The sequence below is a fragment of the Neopelma chrysocephalum genome, unplaced genomic scaffold (assembly GCF_003984885.1).
Source record: "Neopelma chrysocephalum unplaced genomic scaffold, ASM398488v2 Primary Assembly neopelma1_23, whole genome shotgun sequence".
Taxonomy (NCBI): domain Eukaryota; kingdom Metazoa; phylum Chordata; class Aves; order Passeriformes; family Pipridae; genus Neopelma; species Neopelma chrysocephalum.
In genome coordinates, this window is record NW_020897691.1 from 16,994,357 (window position 1) to 17,017,317 (window position 22,961).

Sequence of the window (22,961 nt, forward strand, 5' to 3'; positions counted from 1 at the left end):
TTGGTAAAGGACCTTCAAAAGTGGGTAACATTTCAACAAACTTAATGAACTCTTTAAGTTTCTGGTTTGTTTCAGGGATTATGCACGAGAAATTGTGCATCTACCATAGGTTGCAAGACAATATCTCTCTTCAATTAGCCTGAAAAAAAATATTTTTCACAGACTAAACAGTTTCTCAGAAGTAGAAAAAACATCTTATAGTTCTAGACTCAGCACTGTGAAGTTCAGGGACAAAACTTCTGCGATGACCTTAAGCAGAGGAAAGGTGTTTAATGAAGTGGGATGTAAGAGTGGGAGGGGATTATTGTAAATTCAGCATTTGTCTTAAACTAAAGAAGCTGAATTTGAAGATTGGGGTTTGTCACAACTTCATATAAAAGAATTCCTATCACAGATTTATATTCATAGTAGATGAATTAGTTTGATTTAAATTCTCTGCCTGGAAATGTCACTGAAAAATAGATTAATCTAACACCACAATGTAGTGCTAACAATATGATCAAGAAGAAGGACACAAGAAATTGTTCATCATAGAATCATCTAGGCAGAAAAAGACCTCTGAGTTCACTGAGTCCAGCCATTAACCAAACACTGTCAAGACCACCACTAAAACATGTCCCTAAGCACTACATCTTCACATTTTCTAAATACCTGCAGGGATATTGACTCAACCACTTCACTGGGCAGCCTGTTCCAGTGGTTGACAACTCATTCAGTGAAGAAGTCTCCTAATATCCAATCTAAACCTCCCCATGTGCAACTTGAGGCCATTTCTTCTTGTTCTATCACTTTTTGCTTGGGAGAAAAGACCGATGACCCCCACCTTGCTACAATGTCCTTTCAGGTATTGTAGAGAGCAATAAGGTCTCACCTGAACTTCATTTTCCCCAGCCTAAACATCCCCAGCTCCCTCAGCCGCTCCTGAAGACTTGTGCTCCAGACCCTTCACCAGCTCCATTGCCCTTCTCTGGACATGCTCCAGCCCCTCAATGTCCTTCTTGCAGTGAGGCGCCCAGAACTGGACACAAGACTTGTGTGGCCTCACCAGTGCCAAGTACAGAAGGACAATCACTGCCCTCGTCCTGCTGACCACATTTTTGATACAGGCCAGGATGCCATTGGTCTTCCTGGCTACCAGGGCACACTGCTGGCTCATGTCCAGTGGCTGTTGACCAGCACCTCCAGTTCCTTTTCTGCAAGGCAGTTTTCCAGACACTTCTTCCGCAGCCAGTAGTGCTGCAGGGCTTGTTGAGACCCAAGTACATGACCCAGCACTTCAGCTTGTTAAACCTCATACAATTGGCCTTGGCCCATCAATCCAGCCTGTTCAGATCCCTTGGCAGAACCTTCTTACTCTTCTCTGCAGAACCTTTCTACCCTCCAAGAGATCAACACTCCTGCCCAACTTGATGTCTTCTAGACACCAACTGAGGTTACGTTTGTCCAGATTATTGATAAAGATATTAGACAGGACTGGTCCCAAGGGTAACCTGTTTGTTACAGGTTTGTTACAGAAATAAGAGAAATAAAAAGAAGCAGGAAAGAGAGAAAAGAGAATTGTGAGGATGCAGACAGAAACAGGAAAAGGGGAGAATAGAGATATCACAAAGGGTGGGGGGGGAAGTGTGGACATAAACAAAAAATTAAAAGAAAAAATATCAGATTAAATACCAGGGAGACAGAGAAGACATCAAAGGGAATTGTCTGTGCTAGAAAAAGATATAGTTGGATAACAAGCAGAAGGCCTCCAATAATATGAGCAGTCATATGAGTTGGAAAAGCCATAAGCCTAACCAAATATTTGTATGAGAATGTTATTAGAGGTACTTTGGTTTAAAAAAGGTGAATATGGTTGGCAGATAGACAAGGCACAGGTGGTTTGCACAGTCTGGTACACTAGAAAATATCCCTGATGTGCACCTTGCTGAAAAGAGGAGTTGGCTGGCATGGTGCTTGTGAGCTGAACCTCCTAAGACATCTGCTCAGTCCCCAGGGCTTGCAGCAACTACCTGGCAATTCCATCAGGAATAGCAAGTTTTTTTTAATTTCAGAGTGAAGATTGTGACTCTCCTTGGTTAGGAATGAGACGTGTGACTACACCAGCTCCAGGTTTGATTATCACAGTTGCCTATGAGGTACATCCTAGACATCCCCTGCTGCTGAACAGCACAGTTGCCCAAAACTGAGCTATGTTTCCTAACTGAAAAAAATTTTTGTGGATTATCAGCTGGGCTACACTTGGTACTTTGATTCCTCTGACAGTAAAAAGCAACCAAGGAGATGGAGAACAATGGAGCTTTCCATTGCGAACACAATTTTGAAAGACAAGGCTTTCTGAGGATAAAATTATCATTTTAGTAATTAAATATGTCCTTTTTTCATCTCTTATCATGCTGTGATAGCCTACGTGTCTCCTCTAGAGAACAGAATGGGTCTTGTTTTGAGTTAGAACAGCTGAGCTTACTGCATCCCATCTGAGGTTACTGATTGATTTCTTGCGTGGGACTGAAAAAGGTAAAGCACAAGCACAGTGGGTTTTTTGTGGTTCCAAACTGGAAAAGACACCCTAAAATGTTTGCATTAGATTTACCATACTTACCAGATGTATAATGGGCAAACAGGAACAAAGCTGGTGCTACAACTCCTGAATCTCTTCAGAGGAAATGCCACATATAATGTGACAAATTAGATAACAGTCATGTCTCTTTTCAGTAGAGAATTAAACTCACCCATGTTACTCCCTTATTTCCTTCGGAGCTCTTCTAGAACTTAACCTCAATCTCAGTGCTCAATTACTGTTGCATTTATATCGGCACTTCCTCTTACTTGTGTTTTAGCAGCATATTAAAACTAATTTATACAACTTAAGGTTTACTTTCTGCTTTGTGATGATACCCTTCACTCACTCTGGGAAAGACTGATTGTAAGATTATAAAGGATTGAAGGGTAAAGAAAGATTGCTCCAGAAAATATTTTTTGAGATAAATTTTGATCTCCAAAACAACCTCTATTTCTACCTTACAGCTTTCTTCATGAACCACAAGGTAAGTAGTTAGAAAATGCAATGTATTTTCCAAAGATGTAGATGAAAATAGATGCAATATTGGTAAAAAGTCAACTGAAAACAGCAAGATCTTTAAAATCACAACCACACTTGACTGAACAGTTACAAACATCCTTTTAGTCACCCTAAAGCTTCTTATTTCAAAGCTGCAAAAGAGATGTATTGACAGTTGCACAGAAATGAACTTTAAAGATACACAAAGGCAGCAGAGGTCAACCAAACTCTGAATAAACGTTAAAGTGCCAGAGGCTCATGAGGAAGTGCAAGAAATTCAGATGCTGCTGCTGTCCCTGAGACTAAGAGAAAGAATTAACAGTACTCCTCATGCAGTGCCCTTAAGTCAGAGCAAAGGGATTCCAAGCATTGTCTTGTCCCAGGAAAGGAAGAAAAGAGGTCAGTGCTACCCAGCTTCACCACTATTGCCCCAAGGGGACCCTCTGCCAAATCCTAGCTAGAAAGGGAAAGTCTACAAAACTTTTTCAAATCCTGCCAGCCACCATCTTTTTCCAACAAAAGAGGGAAGGACTCTATTTTTATCCTTTTTCCTCATCTGTCTTTGTAATTATTTGTACCCTTATATGAATTTAATAAGTGTATGTATATGTAAACAAAATATATGTATGAATCTTGGACACTACTTTTGCCTTTCAAGCTTTCTGAAACGCACGAATCAAGCTGAGAGTTTCATCCTTCATTTCTGCTGATGTCCTCTTAAAGACATTTTTGGAAACAGGGTTCAGGACTGTGCTGATTATTTATCTATTGCCAAAATATTACCTTAGAGTTCAATACCAGATAGGCTTCAGAGCATAACATTTTTGTTTCCGTTCAGAGGAATTTGCAGGAAGCTGAGTTGCACTATTAGAGCACAGTTTTCCCTCACCTCTTATTCTCTCCAACAGCAAAGACAGCCCTGCGTTTTGCAGTGCCCTCTCAGGACAGAGAAGCTGCTCTGCCAGCTGACCCATGGAGCAGCTGCACAGCACATCTGCACACCTCATTTTCTGACATACACAGACATGCTCAGTGCCTGGCACCTGGGACTGCATGGGCCACCATTTGACTTGACAGCTACAATCCTGAGTGACATTTACTTGTGGAAGGGATCTGCCAAGTAAGAGTGGCAGACTGTTTCCACAGTCTGATGCACATAATGTTTTATTTTCACTTGTTCTGAAGTTGCCCATATGTTTCCCAGATAGAGCTACAAAGGCAGATGGTGCAAATAAAACATGTAACGAGACTGTCTGTTCTTGTGAGAAGAGACCATATCCTGTCATTAGGAAATGCTAACTATAATTAGACGTGGAGAAAGAGATAGGTGCCTGATGGGATCAAGTTCAGTGCAATATCTGAGGCGGGGAGTTTCTACCCAGCCCTTGGCATGTAAAACAGTCTCACTGAGCATGCTGAATGGCAGTATTAAGATATGTCTGCTGTGAAATTGTGAGGTTTGATTGCAATAATGCATATGGCTTATCATAAGAGCATGTCTTCACTGCAGCTGTAAGCTTGACTGTAGCACAAGAAGAGCACTGCCACATTAACCATGCAGGTAATAGCGATGCAAACTGGATGGGTTTGGAGAACTAGCATCTGTATACTTCTTGCTATCTTCCACTGAAGCCTGTGATTCAGGGCACTGTTGTATTTCATACACATACTAACTAGACTGAAAATGATTGATATGTTTTCTTATGCTGCACTCACACATCCCAGTTGCACAATGCACATATCTTAACATAACCAATAATTATCCTCAGTTGCATGTCCTTCCTGCAGTTTTGACTATAGCACTTACTTCTGATAAAGCACTAGCTCTGCACTTTCTGCTTTTTATTTAATATGATTTAAAATTTGTAACGCATCTGTTGTTTTTAGTCATCGTTACTTACAAAGAAAGCTCAGTTTAACAAAGACTAGTTTGACAGAGCAAGAATGAGGACCCAGGAAACTACTGGCCAGTCATCCTCACCTCCATCCCTGGAAAGGTGATGGAACAGGTCATTCTGGAGCTCATCACCAAGCATGTAGAAGAAAGGATCATCAGGAGTAGTCAGCATGGATTTATGAAGGACAAAATAATTCTTGACCAATTTGATAGCCTTCTATGATGACATGACCGGATGGGTCAATGAGGGCTGAGCAGTGGATATTATCTACCTCGACTTCAGCAAGGCTTTTGACACTGTCTCCCATTTAGTGGGACCTTGGTAGGCTGGAGAATTGGGTGGAAACCTAATGAGGTTCAATGAGGGCAAATGTACGGTACTGCAACTGGAGAGGAATAACCTCAAGTATCGCTACAGGTTGGGGGTTGACTTACTAGAGAGCAGTCCTGCTGAGAAGGACCTGAGAGTCTTGGTGGATGACAAATTGACTATGAGCTGGTAGTGTGCCCTTGCAGCCAGGAGGACCAATAGTACCCTGGGGTGCATCAGGAATAGTGTGGCCAGCAGGTTGAGGGATGTGATCCTCCCCCACTACTCAGCCCTAGTAAGGCCACATTTGGAGTACTGTGTTCAGTTCTGGGCTCCTCAGTACAAGAAATACAAGGAGCTACTGGAGAGGGTCCAGATGAGGGCCACAAGGATGATTTGGGGTCTGGAGCACTTCTCTCATGAGGAGAGACTGTGAGAGCTGGATCTGTTTAGTCTAGAGAAGAGAAGACTGGGAGGGGATCTCATCAGTACATATAAATATCTCAAAGGCAGGTGTCAAGAGGATGGTGCCAGACTCTTTTCAGTGGTGGCCAGCAACAGGATGAGCAGGAATGGCCGTAAACTAAAACACAAGAAGTTTCACCTCAACATGACGAAAAAATTCTTTACATTGAGGGTTGCAGGGCACTGGAACAGACTGCCCAGGGAGGTCATGGATTCTTCCTCTGTGGAGGAGACAACCCACCTGGATGAGTTCCTGTGTAACCTATTCCAGGTGACTCTGCCTTGGCAGGAGGGTTGGACAAGACGATCTCCAGAGGTCTCTTCCAACCCTAACAACCCTGTGATTCTGTGATATGTGAAGTTTGAAAACCTAAGAATAGTTGCTAATATTAATAATAATTATTTTAAATTATTTGTTCTTTACCTTCTGTGTTACTCATCAGACTTCTGATAAATTTGAACTGGTACATTGCAAAATCTTGGGCTTAAGGATAGGTTTGTGTGTTACAGAGATGTATACGAAGCAAAAGAAATTGAATGTCTTTGGCAACCTCTCCACTTTCGAATGTGCAGGCTACAGCAGTTTAAGTTATATCACAGGGATTTCTCATAGTGAAAATGCTGTTATAAATCACTAGCATCTACATTTTATTTCACTGTCTGTTTCCAGCTGTGCTAATGAGAGTCTTCAGCCTATGTGCCTGTGTTTAATATCAATTGCCATTAAGTCACTGCAGTTCATCTTAAGTTCCTACAGCACTCCAGAAATTTATGAAAGTGTTCCTTTAGATTTGAAAATTCCATAATTTCTCAGTCAGAACCCTTTTGAGAGGAACAGTCTTTAATTTCTCTGATAAGTTGGTTGTCCATGATTTGATTACAGATGTCTTGCAATTACCAACAGCTGGACAAGAGCAGACAAGTAGTTCTTCAGGTGTTGTCAGTATGAGCACAGTGGATGAAGGGTGTTTGGAATGCTAATTGAAAACCATTCTTTTCTTGTGAGTCAGTTTTTTGTTATGTAGTTACACTTGTTCTTCACTCTTCAATACCAATGTTCTAGCACTTCATTACCAGAGTTCTAGCACTCTTCATCTGACTAGCCTATGGGAATCAGCTGTTCTGTGGGCATTTGACAGGATGCTAACAGTTTGATATAGACACAAATTTAGGAAATTTCTTAATTTAAGCATTCCCTGAATAGTTGTTACATCACAGTGATGTGAAGAACTGGCTCTGAGCCGTACAAGTAACCTCTCCTTCAGAACAAACTTGTTATATGTGATTTTTATACTGTGCAGATCTGAAAGAGACTCCTACAACCACTGGGATGAGCAGACCTCAGTCGTATAGAAATGATGTCTTGGGTCATCGTTTCCCTGATCATTCAGGTGATGTCACAGGAGGATGTGAATGCTTTAGGAGGCAGGGAAGGTCCACTTCTCTAATGTAAAATTAAACAGCTTTGTTTGAATTATTCTTGCAAATGAGATAACATTTTTGTAAATGACATAACATAACTGAACAGAACAATCCAAGATTGTTCTTCAGACTAAGAATTTAGGGAAAATTGTGCAAATGTCAGCAATTGCAAGAGAACTGAAGTCAAACCATTGGCAGCTAACTAGATGTTAGGAGAGGTGGAAAGACACTTTCTGTTAAAAATGCTTTGTCTGGGAATTATGTCATATTCAAATTAAAATGAAGAATTCATCTGGAATGATAAGATCAATAAAGTTTTTTCCTAGTTAACATGTCTGAGGCTTGCAGAGTTTCTTCATCCCTCAGTGCTCTCCAAAGATACTCCTTCCTGAGGTTATCTTAATTGGAAGATGGAGTCTAAACTCTTTGTTAATCATGCTGTTTGCACTTCTTGCATTTTCCACTATAGTGACACATCTTTCCCTCAAATAATAATATCCAGCTGTGTACACTTGAACTACAAGATGTTATGGGATATTTTTAGGAGCTTCTGATTTCACACAAAGAATAATGAGATAGGTTACACATTCAGAGTTTCTATCCTTGTTGCTACTGCTCCTTTAGTGGGACAGATATCAAGTTTAGTATCATTTCTGCTTTTGACCAACACTTGAGGAATATTGTCCCAGTGTTCACCTTTTGTTTATGCAGACTGAGGAAGTGAAAACAGAATTCAGTGTGAAGGATTCACACTGAAAAAGGATGAGCCACTGACTTAATCAAAGTATCTTTATTAAAACACAAGAATCTCAGTTATAATTCTTTCCTAGTGAAGAAAAATACAAAAGTTCAGTTTATTTATACAATAAATTAAACCAGTAATAAACAGAAATAGCTCCCATCTATCTAGGTCCTAAGACAACATTTCTTTAAGTATTTCAATGGATCACAAGAGACATATTCTCATGCAACTAATGCTCTGATGACACATTATTTGGAATGCTATAAACATCTACAGAGAGCTCACAGGAAAAAAGATGTAGCTTTGAAGATATATAGGAACACAAAAGCTACAAAACTAAGCTTTTCTTGGAATATTAAGACATTTTTTCATAGTTAATATAAGGTTGTAAATACTTCCTGATGTCTCTGCCAAGTTCAGTAAATTTGATAAATTGGTAAATAGATAAAACTTGAGACTATTGAGATGTTCCAGTAACATGAGCAGAAAAGTCATCAGCGTGCACTAGGTAAAGCGTTAGAGAGATCACCAAACAGTGGCAGTGCAATATGAACATTTATAGAGAATTATAAGTGTAGTTAACACAACCTCAGAATGTAATGGGCTATACTATGGGGCTATAGCTGGATTGTATCAGTACCAGTGCTGTTGTAGGTTAAATTCTGTTGGAGCTTGAGTGTTTTTTTAATTAATGTAAGCTTTTACCCTCTGCAATACCTGGTATTAGAAGAATAAATTGTAGCATTATGTACTTAATCTATTTAATGTAAAGTAACATTAGAAATTATTTCTCTTTCACACATCATTGAAAGTTACAAAGATCCTATCAAATGGGAAAAGCATCATATATAGCTAATTATGATATAATAGTTCTCGTGATATGTATTTTTTCCCATATATATTTTAGGCATGCCAGGTAACCAGGAAATCAGCCTTATTCAGAGTAGACTGGACAACCTCAACAGTCAAATGAAAGCAGAATTCACATTCAAGAGCATCAAAAAGAACTATGGTTGTGCGCCAGTGTTCAGAACAAAACTCAGTCAAGTGCCAATTATTTTATTTCCATACTATGTTTGAAAAGCACTTAATTCTATGAAACTGTACTAGTAGCAATATATTATTGTTATGACTATGTTAACTAAATTTAACAACATATTTTTTCTAAATTTTATTTGAAGTGCTTCAATTTCTTTTCCCACCCTCCTTGCACATTGAAAGCACTCTCTTACAAGATTTCCTCCTGCCGTGGTTTAATCCCGGATGGCAACTAAGTACCACACAGCCACTTGCTTACTCCCCTCCACACCCCACCCCACTGGTATGAGGAGGAGAACTGTAAAAAGGTGAAACATGTGGGTTGAGATAAGAACAGTTTAATAATTGAAATAAAGTGAGATATAATAGTAATAATGACTAATAAAAGAAGAGAGAAAAGAATAAAACCCAAGAGAAATAAGTGATGCACAACACAATTGCTCACCATATGCTGATTGATGTCTAGCCTGTCACTAAGCAGTGATTGGCTCCTCCCAGTCAATAACCCGCAGTTCACCTGCTGAATATGTTACTCTATGGTATGGAATATCCCTTTGGAAAGTCCAAATCAGCTGTCCTGGCCATGATCCCTCCTGGCTTTTTGTGCACTTCCTCACTGGCAGAGCATGGGAAACTAAAAAATGTCCTTGATTTAAGGTATGTACTGCTCAGGAACACCCAAGACATCACTGTGTTATCAACTTTATTATCATACTGAATCTAAACACACCATACTGTATCAGCTACAAGGAGGAAAAATAACTTTATCCCAGTAAAAACCAGGACAGTGTCCACCTATTTTTCTATACCATTTAAGTCATGCCCAGGTCCCACAGTTTGTAATACATCCCAGTTCACCACCATTGCCTTTCCTGTCTTCTGATATATATGCACAGTTATCACTTCCTTAGTCTATGGGCCATCCCTATAAACTGCCCATTGAGTTTTTTGACCCATGATTTTGGACACCATTGGTTGTAAAAGCCTTTTAGAGCAGGAAAAATGGTGTGTGGCGTTGGATTGTTGCATGCTGAAGCCCATTCTGATTCCACTACCTCTGAGGTTGTGTGGTTTCATCAAAGTTCATTTTTCATTAATCTGAGTGACTTTTACTATACTCTTGATAGTGCTATTGAAAGGGAGTTGGGTTCAGATCCCCGTATCCAAAGTGGAGAAAGGCACTATGAGAGCTCCAGTGCAATGATGGGCATACAGCCACTATATAAGTGATGATATACAGTGTTACATAAAAATTAACATAATACATTTTCATTTGTTGACTATTCTTACACAAAATCAAATCCCTTTGAGGCACACATCGAAGTTAACCATCCTCTTGTATTACCCACCAAGTACATCCGGGTTCCTAAGCAAAAGCAATCCCATGGGTGAGGTTGCCTTTTCCTGAAGCAGGAATAACCCAGAGTTTTTTCCCTGGTGTATTTTTAAAGTGCACTACAGAAACTTTACTCCATTCTACAGTACATGAATGTTTTGATTGAGGAGGGCCAGTCTGACTGGCAGATCCTCCAGTGTTGACTAACCAGGTGGCTTTTACTAACTTTGTATCCACATGTTTGAAGGTCCCACCACCTGTTGCTCTCAGTGTAGTCTTTCACAGTCCATTTGTATCATTCAATCTTTTCAGAGGCTGGTGCATTATACAGGAAGTGATATTACTCTTCAGTGCCATGCTCTTTGGCCCAGGTATCTGTAAGGTTGTTTTGGAAATGAGTCCTGTCGTCTAATTCAATTATTTCTAGGTTGCCATGTTGCTGAAAGACTTGCTGTTCAAGGCCCATATTAATGTTCTGGGCAGTGGCATGAGACAGAGGATGTGTTTTCAACCATTCAGTGGTTGCTTCCACCATTGTAAGCACATAGTACTTACCTTGGCAGGTTTGTGGGAGTGTAATAGAGTCAGTCTGCCAGGCCTCCCTACATTTATATTTCAGTCATTTTCCTCCATGCCACATAAGCTTTAACTGCTTGGCTTGCTTAATTGCAGTGCAAGTTTCACATTCGCATCAAGTCCATCCCTCAACCATGAGCGTATCTGTATGTTGCACCTCTTCCTTGATCCATCAGTAAACAAGGCATGTTGCTTCTCACTTTCTGCTAATTTATTATGCACTGGGGCCTCTTCAGCATGCATCACCTGAACTGAACCATCTTCTGTCTGATTTGTTCAAAGGCTTGTCGTTGCTTGGGGCCCCATTTGAAATCGTTCTTCTTCCGGGTCACTTGATACAGAGGGCTGGCAATCAGACTGTCATTTGGAACTTGCAGTCTCCAAAAACCCGCACTGCTTAAGAAACCCTGTGTTTCCTTTCCACTTGTTAGTGAAGACACAGCTTTATTTTGTTCATCACATCCATTGGGATTTGATGATGTTCATCTTGCCACTTTATTTCTGAAAACTAGATCTTCCATTGGCCTTTTTTTTTCTTTTTATGTACTAAAGACGTTTCATATTAATTTGGACTATTTGCTTCCTCTTTTCAAAAATGACATCTTCTGAATTGCCCCACACAATGATATCATCAATGTATCGCAAGTGTTCTGGAGTTTCGCCCTGATCCAGTGCAGTCTGGATCAGTCCATGGCAGACACTAGGACTATGTTTCTATCCCTGGGGCAGTCATTTCCAGGTGTACTTTGTGCCATCCAAGTGAAAGCAAACTGGATTCAGCACTATATCACCAAAGGGATTGAGAAAAATGCATTAGCAGTATCAATTGTTGCACCACTGCCTTTGACTCCAGTTCATATGGAAGTTGTAGCATGTACAGCACAGCAGCACTCATCGGTGCCACAATAATCTACTGCTAGTCTCCGTTCTCCATTAGAATTTTTCACTGGATATATGGGCATATCAGGGGTGAGTGAGTCCTGCTGATCTCTCCTTGAGTCTCCAGTCAACACATCAGCTGAGGGATAGGAACCGGGGACTTTTGGTTAGTGCGACATTGCCCCTGGTGCACCATTGTGGCAGCAATTGTTGCCTGTTGTTCTTCAACCCTCAGCAACCCCACATTAGAAGGTTCCTCTGGGAGATCGGACAAGGTAGACAGCTGCTTAATTTCCTCCATCTCCAAAGCAGCTACACTGAAAGCTCACTAGTACCCTTTTGGGTCCTTGAAATACCCTTTCCTGAGATAGCCTATGGCAACAAGGCCCTGCAGAGTACCTCAACAAATTAGAGACATGAGCAATCACCAACCATATGAACAAGGGCAAGTGTCAAATTCTGCACCTGACACATGGAAATTCTGATTATGTGTATGGACCAAGGAAAAAGAGGCTGGAGGGCAGAAAGGGACCTGGGGGTCCTGGTCAATGGCAAGTTGAATATGAGTCAGCAGTGCCCCGGCAGCCAAGAGGGCCAACTGTGTCCTGGAGAAAATCAGGTAAAGCATCACCAGCCAGCTAAGGGAGGGGATTGTCCAGCTCTGCTCTGCACTGGTGCAACCTCACCTTGAATATTGTGTGCAGTTTTGGGGACCAAAATATAAAAACCCCATTAAGCTCTTAGAAAGCACCCAATGGAGGGCAACAAGAATGGTAAAGGGTGTGGAGGTGAAGCCTTATGAGGAGTGGCTGAGGTCACTTGGTCTGTTCAGCCTGGAGGAGACTGAGGGGAGACCTCGTGGTCATCTTCAACATCCTCACAAAGGGAAGCAGAGGGACAGAAACTGACCTCTTCTCTGAGGTGACCAGTGATAGAAGACAAGAAAACAGCATGAAGCTGAGTCAGGGGAGGTTTAGGTTAGATATCAGGAAAAGATTTTTCACCCAGAGGGTGGTTGGGCACTGGAACAGGCTCCCCAGGGAAGTGGTCACAGCACCAAGCCTGACAGAGTTGAAGAAGCATTTGGACAATGTTCTCAGGCACATGGCATGATTCATGGGGTGTCCTGTGCAGGGTCAGAAGTTGGACTCAATGATCCTTGTGGGTCCCTTCCAACTCAGCATATCCTATGATTCTATGACTCTATGAACGGTGCACAGAGCCTCTTGGCCAGTCATATGGGGTTTCTTTGCCCCTTATTCCCAGCCAGACTGATTTCAGCCTTCAATACAGTCAGCTGTTGGGTTCCCCTTGTCACTCCAGAGATACAAATGGGTTCTTCCCCTATATGATTTGATGGCATTAAGGTACACTGTGCACTGCTGTCTACTAGAGCCTTAGGCTCATGTGCGTCCAACATGACAGGCTGGATCCACATAGTTTATCAAAACTTTTTCTTCCTCTCCTCCACCTGGCTGGAAGCAGAGCCCTTCTAGTCCTGGTCACAGGATTCTCCACTTAGTTCGTGTAAAATTGGATTAAAATTCAAATCTCTCTCTCCAAAGTATTTCTTCTAGAAATCTAAACCAGATAACTGTCTTTCACGTTTTCTCATAAATTGTTTGATAAATTTATAATGAAAAGTAATGTAAAAATTCCAGAGTTTTTCTGGGAGTAGATTCAGCTTTTTGTATGACTGTGTGGTGAAGAACAGAGAGCAAAACTGGAAGAATTGCAAGTATTCCACAGAAACATAAATAGATCATATTTACTTTGTGAATATGTTTGCTACCTGCAAAAGTTAATGAAATTTTTTATTTAGGAATTATATCTGAGCATAGTTGTTGAAAGGAAAGTACTAGATTAGTCCATTTAAGCCTTCTTACACATATATTTCCCTCTACCATTTCAGTATACTGAAATCTAATATGAAATTAAAATTAAAGCAATAGTGTAAGAATGTTAAATTTTAAAACAAGTACATAAATTTAAGGTCAGTCCAGTTAGGGACAGGAATGTTTTCCAGAAGAAATGACATGTCCTGTCTCACTAAACCCCATACAAATCCGATCCAGACACTAATACTCTTCTTGGTTACAACTTCATTTGATGAATTTGGCCAGTTGGGCTACATCTGGGTGGAAAGAATCTACCTGCATAAATCCAATTGTGAGACTCAGGTCTTTGTTATAATAGAAATCATCAAAAAGAACTGTATTTCAAAGGAAAAGAGAGTAAATCTGAGGCCAAAAAATTGATTTATGAGGAATTACTGAGCACATTAGATATCAGATTAGAGATGATGGGCCACTGTGCTTGTCTTCAGATGAGAGGGTACTAACTTTTCAGGCAGATGTATTCTTTTCTTCCTAGTCCACTGTGGATAAAATTAGTTTAGTTTTGCTTTTGAAGGGATCCGTACAATTCTAGTACATCATGTTGTCATGATTACATTGTGTCACATCTTTCCACAGTCATAGCTTAATCATAGGCCATTCAAGTGAGACTTGGACTCAATGATCCTTGTGGACAAAATATTCTGTGAACTAGTCTCCACTGCCTTTTTTACAAAGCTATCCTGGAGTCTTTCATCTGCAATCTATATAAAGACATCATAAGTGCCTGGACAGAGTGAAAACAATAGAAATTCAGATAATATATTTCTTACAAATGGCAAGTAAATTCATTTTTAAAGCTGAAATTAAATAAAGGAATCAGTATAAATGTCCTTTATCTTTGAGAAAAGAGTATGAGAAGTAAGAGTTAAGGAAAAAGAGCAAACACAAGTGATGAGATTTTCCCTTCCACCCTTTCAACCTCAATGAATATTTTATTGAATTTTGGAAGGCATGAGAGAACATTTTTTTTTTATTCTAAGGAGGGGAATTTTCAATAGGATTTTATATATTTATTCTAGAAGTAGCATTTATTGCAACTGCTTTGTTTTCTAGTAAAATTTGTTAAAGGCTACAAAACTAGGTCCTTTTGACGTTAAAAATGAAGGTGACTATTCTGTTCAGTGTCTCACTGTTGAGGTACCTGCTCTGAAAGGGACACACCTTTGCCAGTATAACCATATTTTGCTAGCATTAGTTCCACTGAAATCAAAAGAAGGCATTGGGTAGCTATAGCTGATGCTAGATGAAGAGTTGCGTAGATTCTCATGCAGAACTCATGGAGACACAGCAGAATTCAGACTCTGACATTACCATCCTCTAAACTGTTATGATTTTAAAGAATGAAAAAGAGTGATAACCGTGCTGAGAGCACACTTTTTTTTTAAATTATTTAAAGCTTGTACTTTCCATCATGCTATTTATTTCCTTGAAATAACCATTTGTTCTTGCACTAAATTCAACAAAGGCTCGTGAGTCACTAAGTTTAAAATTGATTTCGCTTTCTGGATCAAGTCCCCATGTATTTCTTCATTTGCTGAAAGGACACAGGCTCACAATATTTTCAGTGCTCCTGGTAGCCCAGGGGAGAGTTCTTTAATTGGTGAGTGTACAAAAAAAATAATAATTCCCTTGTAAGAAAATCTCCTCTACAGATGCTATGCTTTATTCTTTTATCTGGGTTGAGCCTGTAAGCCAGAGTACCTCTATTTCCCTATTGAAAACTGTGGGGGTTGGACGTTCTTCACTATCAACTCATTTCAAAAGAAATTTGTGAAACTTGGAACTTCAGAGGGCCGAGCCCTTGTTGAACTGGTCAGCTGAGGTTCAGAGAAGAAGGTCCTTACTAGGGGAGATGCTGTCATAGCTGACCTTCCTCTGAGGAGAATGTTGGACTCTAGACCTCCTGAGATCCCTTCCATATTGAATTTTCCTGTGGTCCTAAAACTCCTCTTGGTTTTAGAGAAAAACATCAGAGTTCACCATCTGTTGGGTAGAATCCAGTCTATATCTAAAATTCTGGGATGGGTGAAACAAAATGGGTTTAATAGCCTTAGCTAAATATTAGAACTCCAAGTCATATTATTCTTTTGGGTTTTGGTTTAAATTTGTCCTCAGAATAATTTTTATGTCAGGAGGGAAAAGAAGAAAGAGCACATTAATGACCTTTATGTTTTGAAAGAGGTGAGAAAAAAGTTATTAAACTGCAGTCAGGTAAAGCTCTTTGCACAGCCAGACGGGGAAATATTTGCAGAGACTTCAGGGTGGGCTTTGGGCAGGAAATGGTTTGGATTCATGAAAGTGGAAAAGCATTTAGCTAAATATTTACCTTGTATGTAGCTTGAAGTGGTCAAGTGAAAACAGAAGGTCATATGACATTTGCAGATATCTCCAGATAATACTAAATATAGGCAGGAGTTTGCCTTTGGGGAAAGGGGCCTTTACACTGACATAATGTTAGTTTCAGAATTTACTTCTGACTTCCACAACATACCTAATACAAGTGCTTTTTGTTAACAGAATCTAATCATGAGACAGCTGTGGAAACATAGTAATTTATATTTTGAAATAGCACCATGACAATTAATGAGAATTTCTGAAATTACCAGGAAATATATTAACTCTTGAACTGGTGGATGACACTAAAATGAGCAAAAAGCAGTTTTGCTGCAGTAATAATATCAGACTCGTGGAATACTAGGGTTTCTTTCTATGGTGGGGGAAAAAAGTTTTCCCCTGGAGTTAAAAAAAAATAGTAACCCCCGAGAGGTGGTGCCCTTGGGGTTGAGCCAATGAGCGCTCCTGCAAAATATAAACATATCACACTCAGACCGGAAAAGAAGCTGAGGTAGTTGTTGGAGAAGAAGTGACCATGCTGTAAAGCCACGAGGAGAAGGGGCGGGAGCCCTGTTGGGGGCTAGACCCCCCCCCCTCAGCCCCCAGCTGGGGGCTACAAGAACTTGGAACAGTATTAAACTGGTCTGAGTTCTGTAGCTGAGAGCTGGAAGAGTTTCTCCACTGTAAGCAGCAGCAGGAGATACTGGAAAGCGGCGGCAGAGCAGCAGCAAATGGAGAGACTGTGGCAGAAAGCCAGAAGAGATAAGAAGAAGCAGCAAAAGCGGCATGCAGCCAAGGAAGACACAAAGATCTCTAATGGAGAGAGCGAGAGAGAACTAAGTTCTACGGAGACAGTTTGGGGTAAGAACTGAAACAAACTCCCCAAACCCCTCTGAGACCTCCTAGAGAGGAAGAGAAGATGGACTCCCATTTGAGAAGAGTCTTGGAGTGCAGCATGCACCAGAGAGAGGAACTAAGAAGCTCAAGACATCCCGGAGCTGGACCGGGACAGTCAGACAGAATGTGGAGGGGGTGACCTCGCCTCCCCCCGCCCCCCGCTGCTGCCAAGCTGGCAACAGCCTGAGACAGAGCACAGGAGCTCTGATAGAACTCTTGAGGCAAAGGCTTTTCAACTGAAAGCTGACTGAGATGTTCTGACTCAGGGGTGAATCCCCTGAGGAAGGGACCTTCATGGGGGTCTTACACTCCATGATATGACGTGGTGAAGCGAGTTTTGTCCCTGCTACGCAGCCCACGGAAGAGACAGAGACCTTCGATTGGAGTCAAAGGGCTGAGAAGGGGTGAGAGGAGACCCCCATTGTGTGTATTTGGAAAGTGGTCCAGCTACAGCTGCTGCATGGAAGAAGAGAGGCTGCTGCTCTGAGAGAGGAAAGGATCTTTCCTTTTCCCTTCTGGACTTTTATTGGAGGGAGAAGAGATCTGATCCATTGTAAATACTGATTTATCATGGTAGAGATAGTTGAGATTGTGTGTGTAATGTATTATAATATTTATGTGTACAGCGATTGTAATATAATTCCCTTCCCCCCATATTGAGTCTTGTGTTTTTGTCTGGAAAACCCATCTCACGCTGGGGTGAGTTGTGGGAGGGGGGCTTGGACTCATGAATTGGATTTTTGGGGTCTCAAACCACCACACTTTCTTGTCTTTTTTTTTCTTTTTTTCAGTGTACTCTGACAATCTGAGTTTCTAAAGGAAATGAATTTGCATTCAGTCAATAACTATAATAATTATAAAATATTTAATATGGCTAACTTCACAATCTTTGATGCATTTATCCACAAAAAACATCCTGTAGTGAAAAACATATAGTTATGCCTTGTCACATAATTTGAAGACTTAATTTTGAATGGCATATAGTAGAATTTTAAAATTTTAAAGTGGTTTTGTGGGATTAAAATTAAGCCAAATCCACTCAAACATTTTATGCCACTAAGTAGCTTTATAAAATGGGCCAAACACTGAATACCTGTGGCAATCCGTAGATAATGCTGACCTGCTAAAGTCAACATTTTAACTTAGCATTACAACCTAAGCTTTTACTTCCTACTGGAATTACCTTCCAGTACCAGAATTACTCTGACTGCTCAAAATTTAGAATGAATTAAATGTCTTCTCAAAGTCCTGAACAGGCTGACTAGACAAAAGCTGACTTGCTGACTAGGAAACAGCTCAAGGCAGCCTCATGGAGAAGGATGCAAAATATCAAAAGATTTTACTTCATCACGCCCTTCCTTTTACTGTTCACCGCTGAGATCACTGATGAGATGGGGAAGCACCTTGCCTATGGGGCCCACACTTGCTTCCTATAGACTCCCATGAGCTTTGAATCTTCTCACAGACTCAATTACTGCTTACATGTGTGTCTCCTGCTGCCTGCTCATCATTAGGAGTGGGATACTTCACGATTCAGCTGATCATGCAGAGATGTCTAGAGCCACATGCCACCTAAGACACCCACTTGGGTTGTCAGCTCCAGAGTAGGAACTGTAGGCTACTTCAGAACTGGATCCTCTTCAAATTGAGAAATACTGCTGATGCTCTGAAGCGAAATTTTCAGCACGAACACTTCTCTGGAAGGGCCTCGTTTTCCCTGCTGATTTTAGGAGGAACATGGTTATTTCATACAGGTTCTAACAGAGCGGGATTCAGTTCAAAAAAGGTAATTTATCTGACTTCATTTATGTGTCAAAAGGCCAGCTGGAGACCAACTCTTCTGTCCATGTATAGACTTCCTTGCTATCATTTGAAATGTCTGTGGCACCCTATGCATCTGCACAGGACTGACAAATAAATGCAGTAGGACCTAGGGGAGATATACACCTTTCAGAGCAGCAGACCGGGGCCAGGACTTACACTTTGGAGTGCCTGTCATGCCACAAGGGTCTGGGGGATTGGCAGCTAAGCCAAGTTCACTGACTGGAAAGGCAGCAAAGACATCTAACACTCAGACTCCTGCCAAATTTTTGTCACACCTTAACTTCAAACTGGATTCCAGCTCATACAAGAGTATGATACGAGAGGGTCATATGGCTGACATGACATGAGAGGTTGGATTCAGTTGCTCAAAGAAAGGATTGGGTACCATTTTAGGCACTATGAGTTGTCTTATGTACCTTCTATCCACCACTGATGAACCAATTCAAATGACACCAGTGTATCTCAAATCACAAGAAGATCCCTATGTTAATTGAATCCCATCTAAGATGTCATCCAAGTTCTATATCTAGAAAATATTCAATATTTCAAAAGTAGTAGCCATAGAACCAGGATATTTTGTACCTTTTTTGCTATAAGCAAAACGTCTTGATGATTTTTGAGTGGTCTTGGGAATCTGGAGTGGTCTCAGCTGACTGGAAGCTGGCGAACGTTGTCTCAATTTTCAAGAAGGGCAAGACAGAGGGCCCCAGAAACTACTAGCCTGTCAGTCTCACTTCAATGCCTGGCAAAATTATGGAGAAGATTATGCTGGGAGTTATTGAAAAACACCTGAAATACAACGAAATCATTAGTCACAGCCAGCACAGCTTCATGAGAGGAAAGTCCTGCTTACCAAAACTGATTTCTACCTATGACAAGGTAACCCACCTAGCTGACCAAGGGAAGCCAGTTGATGTAATCTTTTTGGATTTAAGTAAAGCTTTCAATACTCTCTCTCACAGGATCCTTCTGGACAAAATGTCCAGCACACAGCTGGATAAACACATCATGTGGTGGGTGAGCAATTGGCTCATGGGTCAAGCACAGAGGGTAATAGTGAATGGGATAACACCAGACTGGTGACATCACTAGTGGGGTTCCACAGTGCTCCATCTAAGGCCTATGCTCTTCAACATCTTCATAAATGGCCTGAATGCAGGACTGGAAGGGATACTGAGCAAGTTTGCAGATGATACAAAACTTAGATGAGCCTTTGACTCCCTCAAAGGCAGGGAGGCCCTGCAGAGACCTCGAAAAATTAGAGAAATGAGCAATCACTAGGTATATGAACTTTATAAAGGGAAAATACTGGACTCTGAACCTGGGATGGGGCAATCCTAGATGGACGTGCAGACTGGGGAAAGAGATATTGAAAATCAGTGCTCCAGAAAAAGAATTTGGGGGTCCTGGTCGACGGCAAGTTGAATGTGAGTCATCAGTGCCCTGGCAACCATGTCCAGGCAAAGCATCACCAGCCAGCTAAGGGAGAGGATTGTTCTGCTTTCCTCTGCACTGGTGAGGCCTCATCTTGAGTTCCGTGTGCAGTTTTGGTCACCACAATGTAATAAAGATATTAAGCCACTAGAGAGAGCCTAAAGGAGGGCAACAAAGATGGTTAAAGGCTTTGAGTGGAAGCCGTGTGAGGAGTGGCTGAGGTCACTTGACTTGTTCAGCCTGGAGGAGACTGAGAGGAGACCTCATCACAGTCTACAACTTCCTTGTGAGGGGAAGAGGAGGGGCAGCCACTGATCTCTTCTCTGTGGTGACCAGTGACAGGACCTGAGGGAATGGCCTGAAGTTGTGTCAGGGGAGGTTTAGGTTGGATATTAGAATAAGATTCTTCACCCAGAGGGTGGTTGGGTACTGGAAAAGGCTCCCCAGGGAAGTGACCACAGCACTAAGCCTGACAAAATTCAAGAAGCGTTTGGATGATTCTCTCGGGCACATAATGTGACTGCTGGGGGTGGTCCTGTGCAGAGCTAAGGGTTGGACTCAATGATCCTCGTGGATCACTTCCAACTCAGCATATTCTATGGTTCTGCGAGGCTGTGAAAGCTGAGAGGAACAAGGGTGGAGAAGGAAAAGGTATGAAAAGAAGGAATGAAATCTCAAACCTTTTTTGTAATCTATGAGTGTGCCTTCAAGACTTTCAATGTTTATTTGCAGCAAACGTCCAAAGCTGCTTAGCCATATCTTGAAATTCCTGTTGTGGGCAATCTTATTTTCCACTTCAACCTTCACAATGACTCTCAACTACTAGATAGATCTAATAGTGTCAACAGAGTACAGTTATTACACTTGAGGTTATCAGTTGTAGAGATCTGCTGACCAGAAAGACTGCCTATACTCAAAGTTTTAGAAAAGAATAATTTTTTCTTTACTTATGTAGTGATTGTTATTGATAATAATATAGCAATGTTGATAGCAATCAAAAGGTAGAGGAATAAAAGAAATCCTTTTTAATATAAAAATGTTTAACATTTTATACTTTGAGATCGGTCTTTTTTATTCCTCTTCCTAATATTTCTTTGTGGATGTGCTGTATCTGCAGCAGTTCATTAATTGTCAGTAAATCTAATTATGCAATATTTACAATGTCTAATTTACCTTTACTTTCAGCTAATTGGCCGATTAGTCTGATTTGGGGAATAATCAGTTTACAGTGCTGAGCACATAAATGGAATTTTGAAAGGGAGAACAAAAGAACTGAGCAAATGGTAACATACAGTTTTTTTCCTAACCCTTCCTCTGAAGAAATGTAGTGATACTCTCCCCACCCCTTGCCGCCTTCCTTTCCATATATTACCTAGATTATGGAAAACTGCTATAGGTCAAGTTAAATTTGGTAAGTATGTCAAGTTATGTCATGTTTTCATTCTTGGAACAGTCTGAAGCAATGCGGAGTTTGCCTATTGTGGTGACCAGTGAACAGAACCCGAGGGAATGGCCTGAAGTTGTGTCAGGGGAGGTTTAAGTTGGACATTAGAAAAAAGGTTCTTTACTCAGAGGGTGGCTGGGCACTGAAACAGGCTCCCCAGGGCAGTGGCCACAGAACCAAGCCTGACAGAGTTCAAGAAGCATTTGGATGATACTCTTGGGCACATGGTGTGACTGCTCGGGATGGTCCTGTGCAGGGCCAGGAGTTGGACTTTGATGATCCAAGCAGGTCTCTTCCAAATCAGGATATTCTGTAATATTGTTTTTATACCAAAAACCAAAGGTGGAATACCTGAAAGCATCTGAATTTTCAGTCGCTACAAGACCATCAAGAGAAAGTAATTATCCAATTTATTTGATTCCACACTATACATATTCAGAGTTCCTACAAAGAGGTGCTATTAGACGAGTTCCTATTAAGACCATCAGCAAGAACTCAATTTTCTGCATTTTGAAAAATTTAGCTCTGTTTAAATTTAGGACAACTGAGTACTTTTCCTCTCTCTGTGTGATGCAGTTTTCCTCTCCCACACTCCTTGCAGAAAGAGGAACTATAATCGGTTTGGGAAAATACTCTTGCAGGTTGCTGAAAGCCTCCCACTCTCTGAAAAAGTTTAATAGGTCATTATTATACTTAATAATTTAAGAAGTCAGTCATTTCACCACTGACTTTGCAAACAGTTTTTGCACAAACTGGTTTTTTTCATGATCTAGCTGCTGCGTAATAACCTAGTAGAACTGAAATTCTGTCTTAAGAGGGAAACTTTGTATTAAGAGAAATATTTTAAGAGATCCTGACATTAACGCTCTGGACACTTGTCCTGGTTAGAACGGCTGGGACCAATTCATCACTGGATGGGTGTAACCCAAAACTGTGTATTCTATAGCCTTCCATGCCATTTCCCAAAAAACTGTTGTCAGTAGAGGCCTGTGAGGTGGGAAGATGTTCTTGTCCTCATACCCTTTTATGGAATTCCCCGCTCTGATACCCTTTTATGGAATTCCCTGCTCTGAGGGAGGGACTGAGCACTCCCGCCTGAACTGGAGAATATATAAACCGGGAGTTTCGGAACCTTTCCACCACTCGTGGGATCCAGAGGAAGACTGCAGACCACCGCTCTCAACCAGACTGAGACCACCACCCTCAACTGGACTTCAATCACCACTTTTGACCAGAATGCAGCAGTTCTCCCACCAGCAGGTTTTTCCCCTCTCCCTTTACTTTGGACTCGGGGGGGGGGGCAAGGTACACCACTTTTGTTCATACCCCAGGGTGCTGGGTTATACATTTGGGTTTTGCGGGTTAAAACCAGTTATCTGTCTGTATAACTGTACTTATTGTATTATT

General features: G+C 41.1%; 1 long non-coding RNA gene across 1 annotated transcript; it reads left to right on the top strand.

The window, feature by feature from the left end:
* Window positions 1-205: 205 nt before the first annotated feature.
* Window positions 206-16,997, top strand: LOC113967453. The gene is made up of 3 exons (XR_003534173.1): window positions 206-217; window positions 5,414-5,422; window positions 16,695-16,997. It is a non-coding gene; the product is annotated as an uncharacterized LOC113967453 (long non-coding RNA).
* The last annotated feature ends 5,964 nt before the right edge of the window (window positions 16,998-22,961 follow it).